Source organism: Atractosteus spatula, chromosome 27 (genome assembly GCF_055471065.1).
Source record: "Atractosteus spatula isolate fAtrSpa1 chromosome 27, fAtrSpa1.hap1, whole genome shotgun sequence".
NCBI classification, from domain to species: Eukaryota; Metazoa; Chordata; class Actinopteri; order Semionotiformes; family Lepisosteidae; genus Atractosteus; species Atractosteus spatula.
Genome location: NC_142732.1, coordinates 11871890 through 11894772, shown reverse-complemented (window position 1 = coordinate 11894772; position 22883 = coordinate 11871890). Strand labels below are relative to the sequence as shown.

The 22883-nt window shown below is 42.2% G+C and overlaps 1 pseudogene across 1 annotated transcript; it reads left to right on the top strand.

Moving 5' to 3' along the window:
- Nucleotides 1-4925: 4925 nt before the first annotated feature.
- On the top strand, nucleotides 4926-22397 carry LOC148814449 (uncharacterized; annotated as a pseudogene). Its single transcript, XR_016086145.1, has 2 exons — nucleotides 4926-5416; nucleotides 19351-22397. The product of XR_016086145.1 is annotated as an uncharacterized LOC148814449 (transcript).
- Nucleotides 22398-22883: the final 486 nt, after the last annotated feature.

Sequence of the window (22883 nt, the reverse complement as noted above, 5' to 3'; positions counted from 1 at the left end):
GTTTGTGCATCCCACCGAAACTGCTGAGGCCAGAAGTGCAGACTGGGTCAGCTCTTAGCACCAGTGTACAGAATTTGTCAAAATGTCATTTTCAGCTCAAATTAACGCATTTTGGTAAACTTTAGCATCCCACTGTAACTGCTGTGGCCGGCTTTTGTTTTTGAAATGTTAGGTTCCGCTTCTTCATGCTGCATCGTCGGTATGAGTGGAGCTTTTTAAACGTCTGCACTTGCTGCATTCCATAAGAAATCAGTTGTCCCTGTTCAAAAGAGATTGTAGGATTTCCTGCTACATTCACAAAGCATATGTCACAGTAAGGTGAACCCTCTGGGTGAGGAATGTTCCTGCCTCGTGCACTACTACGCCACCTAGCAAATCGGACAGGGTGCTAGGCCCCACTTATTTCTCCACAGGTTTGGTTTATCTCCCAGAATCACCAATGCACTCACAGACCAGCAATAGTCATTAGTATCAGTTAAGTTCTTTTTTTTTTTTTTATTTTCTACATACATCAACACAATCTATTATTCTAAGAAGCATAAAAAAAGGAACATCCACAACAACAAGAGAATAGTTTAAAGGGGCACAATGAAATCCAGAGGGACAGCAGTCCTTTTTTTGTAAAGTACTGAAGGGAGGCCACTACCACAGTTCTTCTCTTGAGAGTTGTTTAAGCTTTCAGCATCCGTATCGGACTGCGTTTATGCAGACAATGCTCAGAATCCCCTGTAAGATTCTCCCGAATTCAGTTTTGCAGTGCTTTTGCGCTTTCAAAGGGTTTTGCTTTGCTAATCACATTCAGAGGTTCTTGACAGCATTAGAAAACTTTTGTCAATGCATTGGCAGGGAATCGAACCCAGGTCCAGTGTTTGGAAGGTAGCTATGCTCACCACTATACTACTAACGCACACACCCTGAGGCCACGCAGGACACCATAAGAGAATGCTCACGATTGCAGTGAGCCAGCACAATGCCTGCAAGACTATGTCACGCTAAACGCCACAGATTGTGTTTGTCCAATCGTGTCAGTCATCCTGCAGCTACAGGAAGTGGGAAGCAAACGTGCTGCGATGCTTTCAGGACGTTAGGATTTCTTTGTGCAACATCCAAGAACAGTACTTGTGGCTTGAATGTGAACTGTATGTGCCTGTCCCCTTTCATCTGTAGTGCATGAGTTCCTCCTGGCATGCCCTTCATCATTGTTCTGTCATCTTGTATTTAAAGGGTTGTGTTTCTGCTGCTGAAAATAAGCTACAATTTTCTCTTTACTTCCCTTGTTTGCGAAGGAGACCTTGGCTGTCTCTCATTAAATTTGATCTTCAAATTGGTGGCAGGAGAATTCATTTATACTCCTGTTGCATCCTCAGGAAAAATATTTTAAAATTACAACACAGATTTGTTTGGGATCTTGGCAAGCAAAAATTACATCACTAGCACTGTTAAGATACCTCTGTAGAGTTCCATTTTAATATTTTGATACATGTACCTCAAATTAAATATGAGACACGAATGCTGCTCTGTATAGTGTAATTTTGTTTTATTTTTAATTGCATCATTGATCAAATGTATTATCTATTTACATACTATTTACACATTATCTCTATTTATTCTCTGTATTCTCTATTTACACATGACTGTGTGGCTCGATTTAACAGCACCTGCATCATGAAGTTTGCTGATGACACCACAGTCATCGGTCTTATCAGCAACAATGATGAAACTGCCTACAGGAGCTAGGTAACAGAGATGGTGGAGTGGTGCCACAGCAACAACCTCACACTTAACATTGGCAAAACAAAGGAGATTATAGTGGACTTCAGGAGGCACTGTGGACATCACACACCCATCATCATTCATGGGGCTCCAGTCAAAATTGTCAGCACCTTCAGGTTCCTCAGCCTCCAGATCACTGAGAGGCTGAGCTGGTCAGAGAACATTGCTGCCAACCTCAATAAAGCCCACCAGCACCTTTACTTCCTGAGACAGTTAAGGAAGTGGGGATGAGTAAGACAACACTCACCTATTTTTAACGTAATACGATTGAGAGTGTCCTGACCACTGGAATTACAGTGTGGTATGGTGGAGCCACAGTACAGGACAGAAAAGCCATACAGAGCGTTGTGAGGTCTGCGCAGAAAATCACTGGGACCGAGCTACCCTCCATCTACCAGATATATCTCGTCCGCTGCTACAACTGGGCTCTAGCTATACTTCGGGACCCAATTCACCCTGGGCACGATTTGTTTTCACCCCTGGGTTCTGGTATCGCAGTATCAGAACACTGACCAATAGATTCAAAAACTGTTTGTTTTTCACATGTCCTGTCTTGTCTGTATTATAATGTCTATTGTCTGAATTTATTGTCCATATCTGTTTGTCATTTGTGCATTTTTTATTATTATTTTTTTCTCTTTCTCTAATGTTACTGGGTACAGCCGAACGAGTAAGCATTCCAATACACTTGCTGTATATGGCAAATAAAAAAATCTTGAATCTTGAACATAGAATGTATATGATTCGATAGTACTGAAGAATTTTAAAATTTTGCAAGGATAACAGATTCAGCATTCACAAACTGCGAAGAAGGGGCTAACCCTGTGTGTTCCGAGACCTTCTGGCCCAATCTGGTGCAGAGGGAAGCAGAGGTCTGCTTGCATGTGAGTTGGATTTTTTGGGGAGGCAGCAGCCACTAACTTTGGAGGAAATACCAGATTCCACGCTCACACACTGTGGAGAAGCATATCCCTGGGGTATCACATGAGTGAGTGTGGCTTCTGTGGGAGACAGTGATATGTAAGGGGATACAATAGTGTGCAGATAACATGGCTAAGGAGAATGTTTCTGCCTACCAATAAAATATTTCAGGCTAAGAAAAAACCAAAGCAAACTGTCTTTTCATGTTTATTTTGGTTCCTCTCCATGAGTTAGTTTGTGTATTGCACATTAAGACAAAATTCGTAGGAAGACGTAATTGCAGATTAACACCTCAATTCTCATAATTGCAATACTTAAGTAAACCCAAAATTCAGAACTGCACGTTTACTATGCACAAACAATGCTTGTGTGAGTCTTTTGCTTTTGATCGGGACATGCAAATAACTGTAAAACTTATGTTGTGGGAAATTCTTCATCAGAGGAGCAGGACACAGTCTTGTGCGGATTCAGTTTTATTGAGCCTCAATAAGGACAGCAACGTGTGTGCTGGGTCAGCCCTGCAGAGCAGTACTGTACTGTTTTCCTTGATTATGGCTTCCTCTATTTTCCTCCTTTAACACTTGCAGCAGGGCATTTGTTGTTGCAGCTGTTGGTACAAGTCACCTTTGTTTGCTATATTTTGAGATAACCTGAGTTAACAGATCTCAGCAATCACTCTAATTACTTCTACAATATGGTTCAGTACTAATATTGTAGTACTAGATATATGCGGTATAGATATAGGTCCGACTTCACTTACAAAAACCTGACATTTAGAATAATGCATTTCCTACAGACATTACGAAATATGTGCACAAGCAGGCAGACAAATTATACCTCTGATTTCCAGTGCACATGCGCACTTTGAAGGGGGATATAGATTTCGCAGCATACTGAATTCGATAAGACACGGCACAAACAAATCAAGTTCAAGTGTTAGAAATCACCTGTCAACTCGAACAGAATCTAACCAAGACTCATCCTGTCTGAAGGACTGAATGTACATGAAGCAGACAAGCGAATAATTTCAATTATAAATATAAACAAATATCGTACATATAATTATAAAATACATATAAACAATGTAAATAATTTGATAATCAAAACTATATAAAAAAACCCGAGTGCTGGGTTGCCATTATTTTCAGAATAAAGTCCACCTTCAGTCCACTATGGGTGGTTGTGAGTATCAAATCAATACTGCTCACGGCTCCAGGGACACCTTGTTTTAGTGTCACATGTCTGCGCTCAGTTTTACACACAAACATGACCAAAGAAATTTGTAGCACTGGACTCTGGCTCTCAGATCTCCAAAAGAAGACTGGTAATTTTGACAGTAAAACAAATAGCTTCAGTTAATTAAGGCACAATTAATCAATGAAGTCTTGCTGGGCTTTGTGTTGGTGAACTGCCTTTTGATGTCATGAGGGAACAGATGTTCACTGACTTCAGGTTCACAGCTTAATATTTCACAAAGTACAATGTCCTGCAGTTAAATACAGTTGGATGACCATGTTTGCATCACTCTTTTAATCTGGGAAAACAAACATGTTATGCTTATTAATTGTAAAGTGATTTTCCTTTCATAAGATAATGGAGTATCACTTTTTTTTTACTGCAAAGAAAAATTTCCTTATAGAGTTTTTTTTTCTGCTGAAGGTAATTTTTATGTTTTTAAATGTGTGCAGTATTTGTAATCACTTCGAAAGAAAGGGACTGAAATGTTATGCTAAACATATTTAATTGGAAATGGTTTATGAAAAAAACGAATTACTTCCGGTGTCTGACTTGTTTCTTAAGGTCACTTGCTGTAGCGCTGTCTGGTCAAAGGTGGGCACTGTTATGAAACATCTTCTGACTGGTTCCGACCATGTTCATGTTCAATTTGGAATTAATTTGATAATAATTTACACAATTCTGTAGGTTTAACTTGTAGAAATAAATGTATAGCTGTATGCAAATCTCACACACGAATATGTATAGCTCGATTGCAATTCACCCCTCCAGACTAGGTGACGCTAGCAGGTAAAATGAGGCTTATTTCCTGTTGCAGAAACACTTCTTTATTAGCTCTGCTCCTCGGTTGTTTTGAAGCCGCTGCAGCGCTAAAGAATGGCGTCATCAGGTTGCGCAGCTGTACATATATTTCACACTCGTGGCAGTGATTGAATCAGCTATTTATATGAAAATATAAATAGAAATAAAGTATATTTTGTAGAAAACAAATGTATATGAATGATAAAGAATAATGTTATTTTTTTCTATTTTAAAAGAATAATAAAGACAGTTATTTTGTATAAAAATATTTTTTCAACTCTTGGAGTCACGACCCAGTTGTGATGCAGGTCTGTGCAGACCCTGAACGTAATCGTAAACTTTGTTTCGGATCGACTCTTTAGAAAGATGGCTAATTTGTTGTTCACGCTGGAGACAGAGCTTCACTCTTTCATGGAGGTTTTGATCAAATCGATCGTGAATGAAGTTTCTGAAGTTTTCCGAAACAGGGTGGTTAAAATCACACAGTGTGTGGAGGACAATTTCGGGAGTGAAATGGCGCAGCTGAAGAAGGAAAACGAGAGCCTGAAGTGGAGATTGCAGCTGTGGGAGAAGGAGTCGGGAGCAGGAGGAGATCAGGCGCAGACAGATCATGTTGGACACACGCTTCCCTGTGAAGTCACTGCAGAAATAAAAGAAGAAATGGACATGAAACTGGAGCTGTCAGGTCAGTGTAGTGACTTGTATGAAACCCGTGTCTGAGTTTAAAAACAACTTTAACTTCTTGGTAAGAATATAGTGGAGAGATGCAGAGCGAGATGGGAAAGACTTGTGTGATGTAGCAACAGGATTCTTAACGGGAAACTAAATTGTCCGATTATGGTGCTGAAAACATCTGTAATTCAGTAACAGGGCTGAAAACATCGTTTAGAATCGCATCATTGGATCAGCGTCATTAACAGAAATTTCGTTAAATTATTTTATTTGTATATGTTTGTAAATTCAGATTGCGAACACATAATTTAAAACTTTTTTCTGAGAGAATTAGAATTCTATGCAGAAATTACATAAATAATATAGGATCTGTGTATATATACAGATGCAGCCATTCAAAACGCGTGGGGGTATTTCGCGGTATACCGCGGAGGGCATGTCGCTTCAAAACGCAACGTCATTTGACGTCATACCGGAAAGTATCCGGAATCACCTTGTAAAACCGCCAGGAGGAGCCAATAAAGCTTAACCTCTCATGTACAGCATTTGAGCTTTTAAATTTAAACTGTGTATTACAGCATGTTAATCATCAGTCATAAAAAGTTGGTATATTTTATGAAAGCAAGATTGCTCAGTTGGGCAAAAGTACACAACCTACCTTTATCATAAATATTTTAATTATGCAGAAATATTTTATGCATCAAAGCCTTTACTGAAGATATTACTAATAGTATTAATAATGAATGACTTTGGACAAGCTGTAAACTCAAAGTATTACGCTGGTCCACATTCTTTCTAACCGTCATTTTAAACGAAAAGACTTTATTTTTTTCATTGACAAACACTACAGCATTTCATTGATCTAACTAACGAGGACAGGACGTTAGCTAGCCAATATGATAAAGGAAGAAATGTTCATTTCTTTAGCACATTTGTACAAGCACTTGGAAACTGTCCAAGCCCTGCTTTGTCAGGCATTTTCTTTTACTATAACGGACATAAAAACTCCCTTGCTTTTAACAGAGCTCAAAATATCACAAGGATCCTCAAGAGCACAACAAAGACTGTATTAAAAGATACTTGTATCAGATACATGAGAATCCAAGCTTTTTTATGTACCCTTTCTTATCTACGCTAAGAAGTAGTCTTTAAAATTTATCACACAGTAAAAAGTCAAATTTCTGGGGTGTCCGTATACCAGAGATTATGGTACCGCTTAGAAGGGTGTCAGCTAGTCAGATTCCAGGACCGGAATGATCTGTTTTATGATCGAGAATATAATATGTAATCACGTATCTAAAGAAATTAATAATGATATTAATTTAAGTATCTAAATATCTAAATCTATGTATCTATATAGCTGGTAGTATTACTGTATTTCACTTTCTTTGTAAACACGTTTTGTTAACACCCGAATCGCAGGTGGATTCTGTTTCTTGGTCTGTTATGGTCTGTAGCTCAAATCCTGCTTAACTAAAAATTAGACACAAGAAGAGTATTATTGGACAATGTTGTGAGGCTCTGGCGGAATTTCTCTGTAAACTGAAGAGTTATAGAGGAGACAGGTTGTGTATCGCTTCTTTTGACACTTGTAAAAAAAACATTCCAATGTTAATGCGACACGGAAGATAATGTGGTGTATTGGTCGTTAGTGAAAAGATTTAATCATTTAATCTCTTTACTGTGCAAATTTAATCCGCTTAGTATTGAATATTTATATGGAATTTTACCACTAAAGGGAAATTTAAGTAGCTAAGCATAAAACGCAGAGGAGCATAACGAAGGTCATAAAGGTCATAAACGATATTAATTTAGGAACATAAACATATTATGTAAACTGTATGTTACTGTTATTGGTATTTTAAAGAAAAAATACACACCAATACTCAATTTCTCCCTAAACATTTTAAGCACCAAAGTCTTACATGTGGTTGACCTTCCGACCATATTACTGTAATATCTGTATTGCTGTTTCAGTGCGTGTCACATGACTTCCGTCGGTGGCGTCACGGCTTAAGCAACCGATTTACAGTACTGTATAAACGTGAGGTCGGGTGTTCAAATCCAGCAATCGCTATTAGTTTTCTTTTAACAGAAACACTTCTTTGAAAAACTAAAATAGCAAATATTATGGACACTACAGTATATTGACATTTTTTATATTTCAAAATAACACATGTTCGTACTGTATGTACAGTACACAGCGGTACCGCAGGTTGAACTGTAGGGCGCAAATCCACCTGAGCCCGAAAGCCCAACATATTAATGTGCATTCGCCTGGCACTGCACGGTTTTCATCACTCTCTGCGGGAGTGCTGGTTTTGATGAATTAACCCGGTTTCACAAGTATTTTCAAATTAGAAGGGGGCGAGTCTTCCAGCGAAAGACACCTCCCCCCCCTCCAAACCCCCTTTTTTTTTGCTCACAGTAGTAGTACTTAAGTACAGTACAGTAAGTACTTACAGTACTTACGGTAGTACTTCTCGCGTTAAGAAAGCTAGGTGTTAGCATAAACTATTAATAATCAATAATATTAAATTTAGCACTATAATAAATTGTGCTAATAATAAATTCTGTTCTACTCTGAGAATGTAGGGGGGAGGAAGAATGCCCGTGGTCTTTTCACTGATAAACTTGTGTCAAGCTGTCAACAAAAACCAGCTGTCAAAAAAAGTTTTTTTTTAAAAGTCAATTGTGTGTCCATAATATTGCTATTTTGATATTGCTAATTGCTATTGCTAATTGCTATTGCTACGGAGTCTCTGTGTCTACAGTGCATTTTTGTGAACAAACCGGTTTCACAGGTATTTTCAACCCCCAGCCACTGTTGTTTCATCGGTTGTTATCCTGTAAAGTGCTTTGAGGAGCCACCTTTAAAGGTCCTGTACAAAATAAAGTTTATTATTATTATTATTAATATTGATCATATTTTTCCTCCCAGAACTTGTAAATTATTGTTATTGTTGTTGTTATCCTGTAAAGCGCTTTGAGAAGCATACTGTCCAGCTTGTCAGGTGCATTCTCTTGTAAAATAATAAGTAGAGCTTTGGGGTTATTAGTGCTCCACTTACAGCAACCCAATGTAAATACATGTTGTCTCCGAATCCACCACCACTTGTATGAATCATAGCCCTGCCAAACTATGCAAATTCCACTGCAATGGTTGTGTGTAGGAATTATTCAGTATGGCATCTCCATGTTCAAGTAAACACTGCTCTGTGTGCAAATGCATTTAAAAAAGTTTTTTTTAAAAAAAGCAACCTTTAAAGGCGCTATATAAAATAAAGTTTATTATTGTTATTAATATTGATGATATTCTTCCTCCCAGGACTTGTAAAATTGTTGTTATTGTTGTTATCCCGTAAAGCACTTTGAGAAGCATACTGTCCAGCATATTGTATTTCATTGCACTTTGACAGATCGTCTTATAATCACTTGTTGTTAGAATATCCCCCAAGAGGATATTCCCCCCAAGAGTATATAGAGGATATCCCCCAACAGGTATCCAGGTAACAGTGAAACGGGCGTACAGTCTGGGGAAATCGCCCATTTTCCATGTAAATAGTTCCCTGGTTCCGCACCCCTTGGTGTCTCTCTCTCTCTCTCAGTTCAATTCAAGGTGCTTTATTAGCATGACCGATGGGTATAATCAGTGTTGCCAAAGCAAATAAAATAATTAAATTCACATGAAACAAAACAAAAAATAACAGTAATATAAAATCTACAGACATATTACAGACATTTACAACAATGACATATTATAAAAGGAACAAGTAATAGGTTTATTCCATGCTGAAAAAAAGAAGAAAGAGAACACAACGTTTCGGCCGTGGAGCCTTCTTCAGGCCGAAACGTTGTGTTCTCTTTCTTCTTTTTTTCAGCATGGAATAAACCTATTACTTGTTCCTTTGCAGCCTACGCATGCTGACGCAGCTACCCACCTGACATATTATAAAATATTTACATATACCGTAGACAGAAGGAGCATTATTGGGAGACAGACTCACTGTTCCTCAGGCTGACAGATCACATCTGGGCTGCCAGTTCAACTGAGTTCCCTCCTCCCTCTCCCAGTAGGATTGGGACCCGTTGTGATTCTGGCAGGTGTGGGAACTCTGGGACTAGATTTCTGAGTTTAGGGAAGAATGTTTCTCTAATCCCAGAATATCTGTCACAGTGCAGTAGGAAGTGCACCTCTGTCTCTATTTCTCCCCGCTGGCAGTGGGAGCACAGCCTGTCCTCTCTGGGCAGCCAGGTCTGCCTGTGTTGCCCAGTTTCTATAGCCAGGCTGTGGTCACTGAGCCTGTACTTCTCAGGGTCTGTTTCTGTTTGTTGTTTCTTATCTTGGTCAAATATTCGGCTAGTGTGTATTGTCTGTTTAGGGTTCCGTAGCATTCCAGTTTATGTTGTGTTTGTGTGTGTGTGTCCCAGTGTGTGAGATATTGCTGTTTGGTCTGTGCTGTGATGTGGTTGAGTCTGAGTTGTGGTGCTCCTGAAGTTCTGTCCTGATGCTGGTTAGTGTCGGTGTGGCTCAGGGCAGTGAGCCTTAGGACCAGCTGGCTCAGGGGGCTCTGTTTTGGGCTCAGCTCTTGGCTCAGCAGGGCTTTGTGGTGGTAGGAATTTTGGTCGCTGTTTTTTAGGTGTAGCCAATACTTTAATATTCTTTTCTGTATGTTTATCAGTAGTGGGTACTGGCCTAATTCAGCCCTGCACCCGTTGTTAGGTGTTTTTCTCACACACGGAGGATGTTTCTACAGATCTCCATGTGCAGAGTTTCTGTGGGGTGTTTGTCCCATTGAGTGTAATCCTGGTCTGTGAGGGGACCCCACACTTCACTGCCATATAGGGCAATGGGTTGGATTACACTTTCAAATATCTGGAGCCAGATTCTTGTTGGTGGGTTGATGTTGAAGAGCCTCCTTCTTATTGCGTAGAAAGCCCTGAGTGCCTTCTCCCTTAGTGCCTTCACTGCTAGGTCAAAACTCCCAGAAGAGCTGATGGTGAGACCAAGATATGTGTAGCTGGATGTGTACTCCAATGTGTTGTTGTTCAGTGTGAATTTGTACCTGTTCCCTGAGGTCTGGCTTTCTTCTGGAAAACCATAACTCTGGTCTTGTCCAGATTTACTATCAGCGCCCAGGTCTGACAGTACTGCTCCAGCAGTTCCAGGTTCTGCTGCAGCCCCTGTTCTGTGGGCGACAGCAGGACCAAATCATCTGCATAGAGCAGGAACTTGATTTCTGTGTCGTGTAGTGTGAAACCAGGAGCTGCAGACTGTTCCAACATTCTTGCTAATTCGTTGATATAGATATTGAACAGTGTTGGGCTCAGGCTGCAGCTGTCTCACCCCACGGCCTTGGGTGAAGAATTTGGTCCTTTTGTTTCAAATCTTCACTGCACATTTGCTCTCTGAATACATTGATTTAATGATGTCGTACACTTTGCCCCCTGTGCCACTTTGGAGTAGTTTGTAAAACAATCTTTCATGCCAAATCGAGTCAAATGCTTTTTTGAAATCGACAAAGCAGGCAAAAAAATTTTCTTTGTGTTTTTGGTGGACGTGTTTGTCTATCAGTGTGTGTAGGGTGTAAATGTGATCAGATGTGCGGTGACCTGGTAAGAAGCCAATCTGACTTTTACTCAGGACATTGTGTTCGGTAAGGAAGGCCAGTATTTGTGTATTTAGGATACTGCAGAATACCTTCCCCAGGTTACTGTTCACACAGATGCCCCGGTAGTTGTTGGGATCGAGTATATCTCCACTCTTATAGATGGGCGTGATCAGTCCTTGGTTCCAGGCCTCGGGGAAACATCCGGCTGTCATGATGAGATTGAGGAGTTTGAGGGCTTGTTGAAACTTTGGGCTGCTGTGTCTCAGCATCTCATTTATGACTCCATCTTGGCCACAGGCTTTGCGTGGTCTGATGGCCTGGAGTTTGTCCAGTAGCTCCTGCTCAGTGATTGGGGAGTCTAAGGGGTTTTGGTTGTCTTTGATAGCCAATTCCAAAATTTCAAGTTTTTCATAAATGGTGTTTTGGTCTGATTGATTTGTTTTTGGGAGCTTTTGATAGAGATTTTCAAAGTATGTTTGCCAGATTGTTCCATTTTGGATGGCCAATTCTTCTGGTTTTGATTTGTTTAAATTGTTCCATTTCTCCCAGAAACAGTTCTGATTTAGTGACTCCTCAATTTCTGCAAGTTGTTTGTTTATGTATGTGTTTCTTTTCTTTTTCAGCATGTGTTTGTAAAGTTTTACCATGTCACAGTACCTGAGGCGCAGATCTGTGTTGTGTGGTTGTCTGTGTTTTTCATTTGAGACTTTTCGTAGTGCATTTCTGATGTTTTTGCACTCCGTATCAAACCACTTTTCTTTTGCTTTTTGGTAGTTTTTTTATTTAGTTGTTTTTAGCTTAGATTTTGATGCTAGTTTGTGAAATAGGTGATTTAGTTTTTGTGTGGCCAAGTTGATGCCTAATTTGTTGGTTTGATACGGAGTGTTTAGGAATGTGTCCAACAGTGTCTGAATTTCGTCATCGCCCAGTGCAGTTTGGTATCTGTCTAGGCTGTCTGTGTCCCATCTATATGCCTGGTTGAGGTCATACAGCAGGCTGGGCTGTGTCAGTGTGTTTCTCTGCTGGTGTGCTCTCTTCATGTAGAGTGTGATCTGGCTGTGGTCGGAGAGGGGAGTTTGTGGCCTGACAGTGAAGGCACTGATACAGGAGGGGTCCAGGTCAGTGATGGCGTAGTCCACCACACTGCTACCCAGAGCTGAGCTGTAGGTAAACCTGCCTAGAGAGTCCCCTCTAGTCCTGCCATTGACGATGTACAGGCCTAGCCCTTGACAGAGCTGCAGCAGCTCGCGCCCGGTGCTGTTGACCGTGGTGTCATGGCTGCACCTGTGTGAGGTGACCGGTGTGTGGTACAGAGGGGATTGTCCGAATACGTGAGTGTTTCCCTGTGTGCTGGTGAAGTCTGCCAGTGTGCCTGTTCGTGCATTGAGGTCACCACAGAGCAGCACGTTTCCCTGGCCCTGGAAGTGACCGATCTCCGTGTGGAGACTGGGGAGAATTCCCTCATTGTAGTACGGGAATTTTGAGGGCGGGATGTAGACAGCACACAGGAAGACCTCATTTTCTGTACAGATGGTATTTCTTTTGATTTTAAGCCAAACTCGTGACTCTTCTTTCTTTACTAATTGTATGGAGTGACTGAGCTCCGTACCACACAATGATCCCCCCAGAGTTTCTGCCCCGGGTGATATGAGGTTTTTTGACAGAGGGCACCATGATCTCCTTATAGCCTGGGGGACAGTGAGTAGCCAAGTCTCCCCGACACCATGTCTCCTGTAGGATCATGATGTCTGTCTCCTTTACATTCTTGATAAACTCAGGATCAGTGCTCTTCAGCCCAAATGCTGACGAGCCCAGACCCTGAATGTTCCACATACTTATTGTTAGAGATCTCATTGTTATCATTTGAATTGTCTTTGCAATTTGTTATTGTTTTCTGGAACTGTATCAGATTTCTGTTGGACATTTACATCATCAACAAAAACAAGTATTGTGCTGGGTTTTTGTCTGTCACTGTGGGTGATGGTAGTTCAGCTCATAAGCCTGGTGCAGATGAGGTTCAGGAGCTGCCGGATTTCTCCCAGCTCCAAACTGCTCGGAACCGCTGGTCTGGCCAGGGCTGCGGCGTAGCTGTGCAGGAGGGGCTCGGTCTGGCTCTGCTGTTGTGCTGGGTGGGGGGGTTTGTGGATCTGATCCGGTTCAGCTGCTGGTCTGGTTGAGGGGCATGGGGTGGGGCGCTGGTTCTGGTCCTGTTCGGTCGTTGGTCTGCGTTGGAGGGCTGTAGGGTGGTGCTGGTTCTGTTCTTTGTGGGTTGAGCTGGTCTGGGTTGGGGGTGTGGTGTCTCTCTCTCTCTCTCTCTCTCTCTCTCTCTCTCTCTCTCTCTCAGGCCCGCACGTTTGGCGGGCTTGTCTTGTGTCTCTCTCTCGTCTGGGTGCAGGAGTGCTGCTTGCGGGTGGTGACGGAGAAGAAATAAAGCGCAGTTTTTAACTCTAAAAGTCTGAGTCTCTGTGTTCGTCCTCAACAAACCCAAATTCATTACATTGGTGTCAGAAGTGGGAGGATGGACAGTGAACAGCCGATGATGGGCTGGGAGGGTGAAACACCCCTTCTACCTTGCCCCAGTCCGCGAGGACTGTATCCTGGGGTTGGACTGGTTGCAGCAGGTGGGTGGTTGCCTTGACTTGGGCGTGAGGGACGGGGTGCTGCTCCGGGGGTGGTGGGTGCCCTCCAGCGGCGAGGTCAGGTGGCAGTTTGTGCGGTCGCGGTCGCTTTGTGGGGCAGTAGCAATAGCAATTACTGTAGTAATAGCAAAATTGCAATATTATGGACACTCAATTGACTTTTAAAAAAAAAACAACTTTTTTTTTACATCTGGTATTCATTGTCTTCCAATGAAAGACGGGTTCCTTTCGCCGAAAGTCAGGAGACATTAGAAGCTTGCCACACCCGGACTGTTACACTAACACATTAGCATGTTAAAGCGATTCCATTGAGGAGCCGGGTGCGATAATTGTTTTGTTCCTTGATTTTCTGATCTGCAAGGCCATTTGGCTGCAGCAAATGTGAATTCTGTCTGGCATTGCCAGATTGTGAAAAAATGAAAGTATTTTAATCAAGATGGGGGGTAAAGGAGTCGTCTCTATGACACTCTTCCTTATAGAATTAACGTGAAACAAAACAAAAACTAAAACTAAACTAAACTATAAGATACAATCTACAGACATTCACAACATAAACATATCTTAAAACATTTACATATATTGTTAAATTATTACTTTAAGTATATACTTTAAGTTACTGAAACAGCCAGTTAATAAAATCGTTGCAATTTTGTTCTTGTTTGGTGGTGGGGATATTCTGACAACAATTGATTTAAAGACAATCTGTCAAAGTGCAATGAAATACAATATTACGCTGGGTAAACGTTCCTAGGTCAAATTCTTCCACGACGGGGGTACCTTTAAAGCGGAGACGACGAAAATAAAGTTTATTATTAATTTGCTGGACAGAGAGGTGAACATTATTATGCAGAAGACAAAGATAACGCTTTACATTGCATTGCCACATTGTGAATCAGTAAAAATATTTAATTAAACACGGGTTTGCGATTTAAATGGAAATGGGGGTGACGGGAACTCTTAATCTAAATAAAAATTAAATAAAACAAGTTTCGATAGTTAATAACCACTTTTTATGTTCGTAACACGGGTGATTTTTCTTCCTCCTATTCAGCTTAGAAATCTGTGTAGGCTGTAAGATTTTTACTTCTTAATTAAACTTTTAAAATACACGTTTCGAATAGAACCAACATACTGTATGCTGTTGTCTTCCTGGTATGTAGAACAGATCAGCAGGTCTTTTTTCCCCAATCAGAGGGGTGTCATGGTGTCAGCCAATCACCATTCTGAAGCCGTACCGTAATCTCTGGTATAGGGAGACCCCAGAATTCTGTCGCATAGTTAAAATAATTTTCATTTTAGGAAATTATGAAACGCTCAGTTAAAAGCAAGGGAGATTGCCTGTTATAGTGGACATAAAAACAAGAGTTTGCTGCGGCGTTACTGGAAACCCAAATTTAACACAAAATCGCTGGCATTATATCCTAGAAGACACAGACCAGCGCCAGACCAGGAGAATGCCCAAAGCGTAAAAGAAAATGCAGACGAACTAGGGATTGGACAGTTTCCAAGTGCTTGTACAGTCGATGGAAATGTTCAAATAAATGTGCAAAAGAAATAAACAAAAAAATCATTTATTCCTCTCTTTGCTGTGGCTGTGTTTCTGCGTTGCGTAGCAACGAGTGACTATATTCCCAGGCGGAGGAACGTAAACAGCTTAATTTTCGTGTTAAATATCTTTTTTTAAATTAAAATTAATTCTATACAGCAATCGCATATTTGGGGACCATTTCATAAAACTTTGATGCTTAAAATGTTTAGGGAGAAATGGAAGACTGGTGTGTATTTTTTCTTTAAACTACCAAGACCAGCCATATACAGTACAGTTTACATACAGTAATATGTTTATGTTCCTAAATTAATATCGTTTATGACCTTTAGATGCGTTATGCTCCACTTCTTTTTATGCTCAGCTACTAAAATTTCCCTTTAGTTGTAAAATTCCATATGAATATTAAATACTAAGCGGATTAAAACGTGTACAGTGAAGAGATTAAATGATTAAATCTTTTCACTACCGACCAATGCACCACGAGTGCCCCTGTCGGTCATTTTGGCCAGCCAATCACTTACCCTGTTACACTGCTGTGGCTTGTGGGTAGTTGCGTGCGGTACGGGTTTGTACCGTGCATTTTGAATGGCTGCATCTGTATATGTTCGTTGAAAAATAACACCCAAAGCGGCCAGATTAATATTTTAGGCGTTAGTGTGTCTGTATTAACCTCTCTCTCAGTGCAGTCCTAATGTTCTGTTGTGTCCAGTCAATCTGCATGTCTGTATTAAATTCTCTCTCAATGCATTATAAATGTACTGTAGTGTCCAGTAAGTGTAGTGTGTCTGTATTAACCCCTCTCTCTGAGTGCAGTGTTAATGTACTTGAGTGTCCAGTCAGTGTGTCTGTATTAACCTCTCTCTCTCTCAGTGCAGTGTTAATGTACTGGAGTGTCCAGTGAGTGTGTCTGTATTAACCCCTCTCTCTCTCTCAGTGCAGTGTTCATGTACTGGAGTGTCCAATCAGTGTAGTTTGTCTGTAGTAACCCCTCTCTCTCAATGCCGTGTTAATGTACTGTAGTGTCCAGTCAGTGTGTCTGTATTAACCCCCCTCTCTCAGATCAGTGGTAATTTTGTCATGACAGTGTCCTTCAGCTTGCAGTTGACATGAGAAAGTGTCAGATTGTCACAAGGGTTAATGTTTTTTTGCTGCTCCTTTTTGTGATCTGTGTTAATTAGCGTATTATGCATTCCCTCTTTTCAATTTAGAACCGAGGCGCTGCTTTGACGGCATTTTGGCATTTTGTCACTTGAACCCAGGTTTTCACTGGCACTACTGTTTGCACTCTCCACATTTCACTTCTAAGCCAGACCACACTTCTCTCTGCACAGACGTTGCAGCCTCAAACCTGCCCTGTCCCCTTGTCCAGGAGGCTCGTTATTCAGTTTCTCTGTCCTCGAGGCAGCCTGTTTTTTTTTCTGTGCGGTGGTTTTTACTTCAAGCTTGCAGTAGTTTTCATTCTGAAGATGCTCTGTGCAGCAGTCCCAGTGACCTCCACCTAGCCTTCACTCTGCGCAGCAGTCCCTGCAGCCTCCAGCTGGCCTTCACTCTGCTCAGCAGTCCCAGCCAGGCTTCGCTCTGCGCAGCTGTCCCAGGGTCCACCAGCCGACCTTCACTCTGTGCAGCAGTCCCAGTGGGCTCCAGCCTGCTTTTGCCCTGCGCTGCACTCCTAGGGTCCTCCAGCCAGCCTTCGCTCTGTGCAATGGTCCAGGGTCCTCAAGCCAGCCTTTACTCTGCATAGCAGTCCCAGGGTCCTCCAGCTGGCCTTCACTCTGTGCAGCAGTCCCAGGGTCCACCAGCCAACCTTCACTCTGTGCAGCAGTCCCAGCCAGCCTTTGCTCTGAGCTGCAGTTCCAGCGGTTTCGAGCCGGCCTTAACTCTGCATAGCAGTCCTCCAACCAGCCTTTGCACTGCCCAGCAGTCCCTAGCGGCTTCCAGCCAGCCTTCGCTCTGCACAGCAGTCCCTACAGCCTCCAGCTGGCCTTCACTCTGCTCAGCAGTCCCAGCCAGGCTTCGCTCTGCGCAGCAGTCCCAGGGTCCACCAGCCGGCCTTCACTCTGTGCAGCACTCCCAGGGTCCACCAGCCGACCTTCACTCTGTGCTGCAGTCCCAGTGGCCTCAAGCCTGCTTTTGCCCTGGGCTGCAGTCCTAAGGTCCTCCAGCCCGCCTCCGCTCTGCGCAATGGTCCCAGGGTCTTCCAGATTGCCTTCACTCTGTGCAACAGTCCAAGGGTCCACCAGCCAACCTTCACTCATCCTTTGCTCTGCGCAGCAGTCCCAGCGGCTTCCAGCTGGCCTTTGCTCTGCGCAGCAGTCCCAGGGTCTACCAGCCGACCTTCAGTCTGTGCTGCAGTCCCAGTGGCCACCAGCCTGCTTTTGCCCTGCGCTGCAGTCCTAGGGTCCTCCAGCCCGCCTTCGCTCTGCGCAACAGTCCCAGGGTCCTCCAGCTGGCCTTCACTCTTTGCAGCAGTCCCAGCCAGCCTTTGCTCTGAGCTGCAGTTCCAGCAGTTTCCAGCTGGCCTTCACTCTGCATAGCAGTCCTCCAGCCGGCCTTCACTCTGCGCTGCAGTCCAAGCGTCCTCCAGCCGATTTTCCTTCTGCGCTGCGGTCCCAGGGTCCTCCAGCCGGCCTTCGCTGTGCGCAGCAGTCCGAGTGTCCTCCAGCCGGCCTTCTCTCTGCGCTGCAGTCTGAGCGTCCTCCACCCAGCTTTCCTTCTGCGGTGCAGTCCCGGGGTCCTCCAGCTGGCCTTCGCTCTGTGCTGCAGTCCAACCGTCCTCCAGCCAGCTTTCCTTCTGCGCTGCAGTCCCAGGGTCCTCTAGCCAGCCTTCACTCTGCGCAGCAGTCCTGGCGGCCTCAAGCCAGCCTTTGCTCTGCGCGGTAGTTCCTGTGGCCTCAGTTCTGCCCTTCTATCCATCCAGCATTTTTCCCAAGAGGCTCGCTGTTTTTAGCAGCTATTTTGGTTTCTTATTTTGGACCATCGAGTTTGCCAACCTGCACCCCTGGCACTCAAGTCTGCTCTTCTAAGCCCGTTCGGTTCCCTTTACAGGGGTCTCGCTATTTGGTGTCTTCCCATACCCGAGACTCCCTTTTTCTGACCCCAGGGCTGTGTTTAGTAGCCTCTTTCTGACAGGGATGCAGTTAGCCTAGCTTCTCCTGGGATCGTCGGTCCTCCCCCCATTACTGTCCAGACTGGGCTGATTAAGGTAATTTTCAGTTTTCACTTTTTACTCTCCTGTCTCTTTCACTTGGGTTCTGATGCGGCTGGATACAAATGTATTGAAGAGTCCAATCAGCGTGTCTGTATTAACCCCTCTCTCTATCAGTGCAGTGTTAATGTACTGTAGTGTCCAGTCAGTGTGTCTGTATTAACCCCTCTCTTTTTTAGTGCAGTGTTAATGTACTGTAGTGTCCAGTCAGTGTGTATTTATTAACCCCCCTCTCTCTCAGTGCAGTGTTTATGTACTGTAGTTCCAGTCAGTGTGTCTGTATTAACCCCCCTCTCTCTCAGTGCAGTGTTAATGTACTGTAGTGTCCAGTCATTTTGTGAATATTTGGGTGTCTATTGCTCTGTACTGGTCTGTCTAGGTGCTAATAAATCCCTGTGTATTGAGGTGAAGAGTTTCTCCTACTTTCACTTCCTGCTTATAGGAGAGTCATGTTCTGTCTGGATATGCAGAGACATTTAAGGAGAAAGCGTTCTGCCAGGTTGTCTCTGTTGTTTCTGTGCTGCTCTACAGTGTTTTCTGTTCTTTCTGTAAAATTATTTTTACTAATGAATTGACTACAGACACTGCAGTTTTCCTAATGTCTATGGTGGAACTTTTCCTTTTGTTGTTGGACTCGGAACCTCAACAGAACAGAGACTTGGATAAAATCGGCTTTCTTCTGAGTGTCGTGATTTTATTAGTATTATTTTCATTTTCTTTTGTCATTGTTTTGTGTTCAGACATGCCAAGTGTGTTTTACTCTTTGGTGTATATCAAGTTTGAATAAGAGCTTTAACAACTTAGTTTAGACAGTTATTAGATAGAATTTCTTTGCTATCTCAAACCTAATGTTTAAGCTTCTTTTTGTGTGGATATTATTTCCTTTTGAGCATTACTCTAAGCTCATGTTAAAGGTCTTGTTCTCTTGTCCTGTGTTTTCAGGCTCAGAGGTCAGTGCTCTCCCTAATGCTGGGGAAAGGGCTCCTCTTGAACAGCAGCACGGTGAGGAGGAGTGGGACTCCAGTCTGATGCAGGAGACAGAACTCACTGCTGCAGAAGAGAAAGAGAAACACAGTGAGCAGCACACAGAGAGCAGACAGAGTGTCGAGGATCTGGACTGTGTGCACATGATGAAGACAGAACCTGAGAGTGAGACACATGGGCTCTTAGTATCTGATATCAATATAAATGTTTTTAATAATGTTAATACTTTTAATACTGGAGAAGGATTTAATGAACCAGAGTCTGCGTCTGATTTTGTACACAAAGACGAAAAACTGAACGAACTAGATGCTTTTAGTCCTTCAGAGCTAGAGAAAAAGCCCCAGATGATTCACACTGCTGAGCAGCACACTGATGGACATGATGGGGAGAACACAGCTCAGGATCAGCAAACAGAGCAAGATCATTACTGGGGGTATTTGGAGAATAAGAAGCCAGAGCAAGGCCTAAAGATCAGGAAGAATTATTCAAGGCCTTGCTCAGAGGGAACTGACAAACTGTCATTACATCACAGGGAAGAGCAGGGGTATTGTCAGTTTAATACTCCAAACCCCCACAAACACCTTCAGGCAGGAGAGAAACAATTCAGATGCCGTCAGTGTGGGAAGAGTTTTAGTCGACTAAATCGATTAAAAACCCACAATTTTATTCACACAGGAAAGAAACCGTTCTGCTGCAGTCAGTGTGGGAAGAGATTTTGTACATCAAGCAGTTTAAAAAGACACCAGCACACTCACACTGGAGAGCGCCCATTTGGCTGCAGTCAGTGTGGGAAGAGGTTTAGTCGGTCAAGTAACTTGAAAACACACCAGCGCATTCACACAGGAGAGAAACCGTTCATCTGCAGTCAGTGTGGGGAGGGTTTTCGAGACTCGGGTACCTTAAGAGTCCATCAGCGCACTCACACAGGAGAGAAACCATTTTGCTGCCATCAGTGTGGGAAGAATTTTAATTACTTAAGCAGCCTTGAAACCCACCATCTTATTCACACAGGAGACAAACCATTCTGTTGCAGTCAATGTGGGAAGAGCTTTAGTCGATCAGGTAATTTAAAATTCCACCAACGCATTCACACAGGAGAGAAACCATTCTGCTGCACTCGGTGTGGGAAGAATTTTAGTCGGTCAAATGCCTTAAAAAGGCACCAGTGCATTCACACAGGAGAGAGACCATTCATCTGTAGTCAGTGTGGGGAGGGTTTTAAAGACTCAAAAGCCTTGAGAGTCCATCAGCGCAGTCACACAGGGGAGAAACCATTCAGCTGCAATCAGTGTGGGAAAAGTTTTAATTACTTAAGCAGCTTTAAAATCCATCAGCGCACTCACACAGGGGAGAAACCTTTCCATTGCAGTCAGTGTGGGAAGAGTTTTAGTCGGTCAACTAGCTTAAAGTTCCACCAGCGCATTCATACAGGAGAGAAACCATTCAGATGCAGTCAGTGTTGGAAGAGTTTTAGTCAATTAAGATATTTAAAACGTCACCAGCACATTCACATAGGAGAAAAAAGCTTCTGTTGAAGTCAATGTGGAATCAATTAGGCAACTTAAAATCCCACTAGTGCATTCAAGAAGTGGAGAAACCAGTCATCTGTGAAGGGTTTAATTAAAACCCACAGGAACACCACACAGGAGCGAAGCCATTCAGTTACTGTCAGTGTGGGGAGTGTTTAAGCGTGATGAGTAAATTGAAAAGGCACTAGTGTGTTTACTCAGGAGACTGTTCAGTTCTATTCTGTGTTGAAAGAGAATTAAAGACTTGGTTATCATCAAAAAGCAATTACACAATCATTCAGGAGAGTTGTTCAGCTGTAGTAACTGCATGAAAGATTTGCAATGTTCAAAGCTCCATTACATCAGCCCAGGAGAGAAACCTTTCAGCTTCAGTGTGGGGAGAGTTCTTCTAGAACATACCAGCTTAATTTTCCCTGACATTGCTTTTGTCTTTTCCGTTTCTATGTGTATATGTACATTGCCTATAATAGGTCTACATACCTTTTTCATAATATATTTTGTGGCAAAAACAAAACACAAGAAATTAAGACACACAAGATCAGAATTTATACATTTCTTTTAACTTTATTTACACTTTGGAATGCAAACTCTGATCAAAAAACAAATGTTTAAATGTTCTGTAAAGTAATCACATCTCCTCTTGACCTTTAATGAATCAAGTTGTAAACACTTAAAATGCTAGTTTTCTCTTAATTTGGGGATTTTAAATCAGTCTACAGTAACTGGGTATTTTTCGGTTAAAAGTAGAAATTTTATATTTTCTTTCTCCTTTAAGTGACCTCTCCACTTGATGAGGCATCCTAATGAAAAGCAAGTATTGATGACAAAGGGGAATTGTCAACACCTGATCAGTGTCAGCTAGGACATTAGTGTCAGTTGGGAGCTTCAGACCAAGAAAGGAAGGGATGTGTAGGGGGTCTGAGACACCTGATCAAAAGAATTGTCTGGTTATCCTGGGTCAATTCAGTTCTTGGTGAATCATTATGAGCCATCAGCTGTCCAGAATAAAAGAGACAGAAGAGAGGATAGACAGAAAGACACAAGGAGTAAGAGAAAAGGCAGCAACTGGAGGTGAGAGGTCCTTGTTTCAATCAACTGTAAAGACCAGATTTGTTTTAAATATTTTAACCTTGTCATTCTTTAGTTTTAAGGAAACTGATTTCCTGTGCAAAGTAGGGATAAAATGTTAAAAACATGGTTGGTGGTCTGGTTAGTGGATACATCTTTTTAGAATGTGGAGATTATATTTGTAAGCAGATGTTTGTGTTCTGCTTAGTTTAGATAGCAGGTTTATCTCATGTTGGCCTGTGTAGGTGGTATATAGGAATCTGAATACTTGGTAACAGACTGTGTTTTTTTTCTTGTTGGTCGGAACACAGGCCTCTTTGTAAATAGAGTAACTGGTATGTTTTATGTTGTATGTTGTGGTGTTTATTGTGTGTTATTGTCCTTGTTAATAAATATTTGTTTATCCAAGTTTGCCTCTGTTTTATTACTTATTCACCATCTTTGAGATCTCATTGATTTATTGCCAAACTTTGGATATGAAAGATTCAACTTAAATAACTGATTTTATGGGTGTTAGCACTGTACGAGGAAGAAGAGCTGTAGCAGAGACAGTTGGAAGCACGTTTTCACACACGTCTGAAGAGAATTGAACTAAAAAACAAAACCTAAAACTTGAGCCATAAGAGTAAGGATCTCCTGACAGTTAAAAGAGATGATGCTCAATAGAAGAACAGCGCTCCTCGTTAATATCATGCTGAGCTTCCTTGCCTGTCACACAGGGGAGACTGGGGTTTGATTCCTTGATGGTGAGGTAAGAAGTTTTTTCTATAACCCGATTACTTAAAATAGATTTTTTTTCCTACACACCTAAATATAATTCAACATGGAATGTGCCTCAACTTCTAAAATCCTTGTAACAATCACTCTTCTTAAATTTCTTTCAAAAAGCAACAT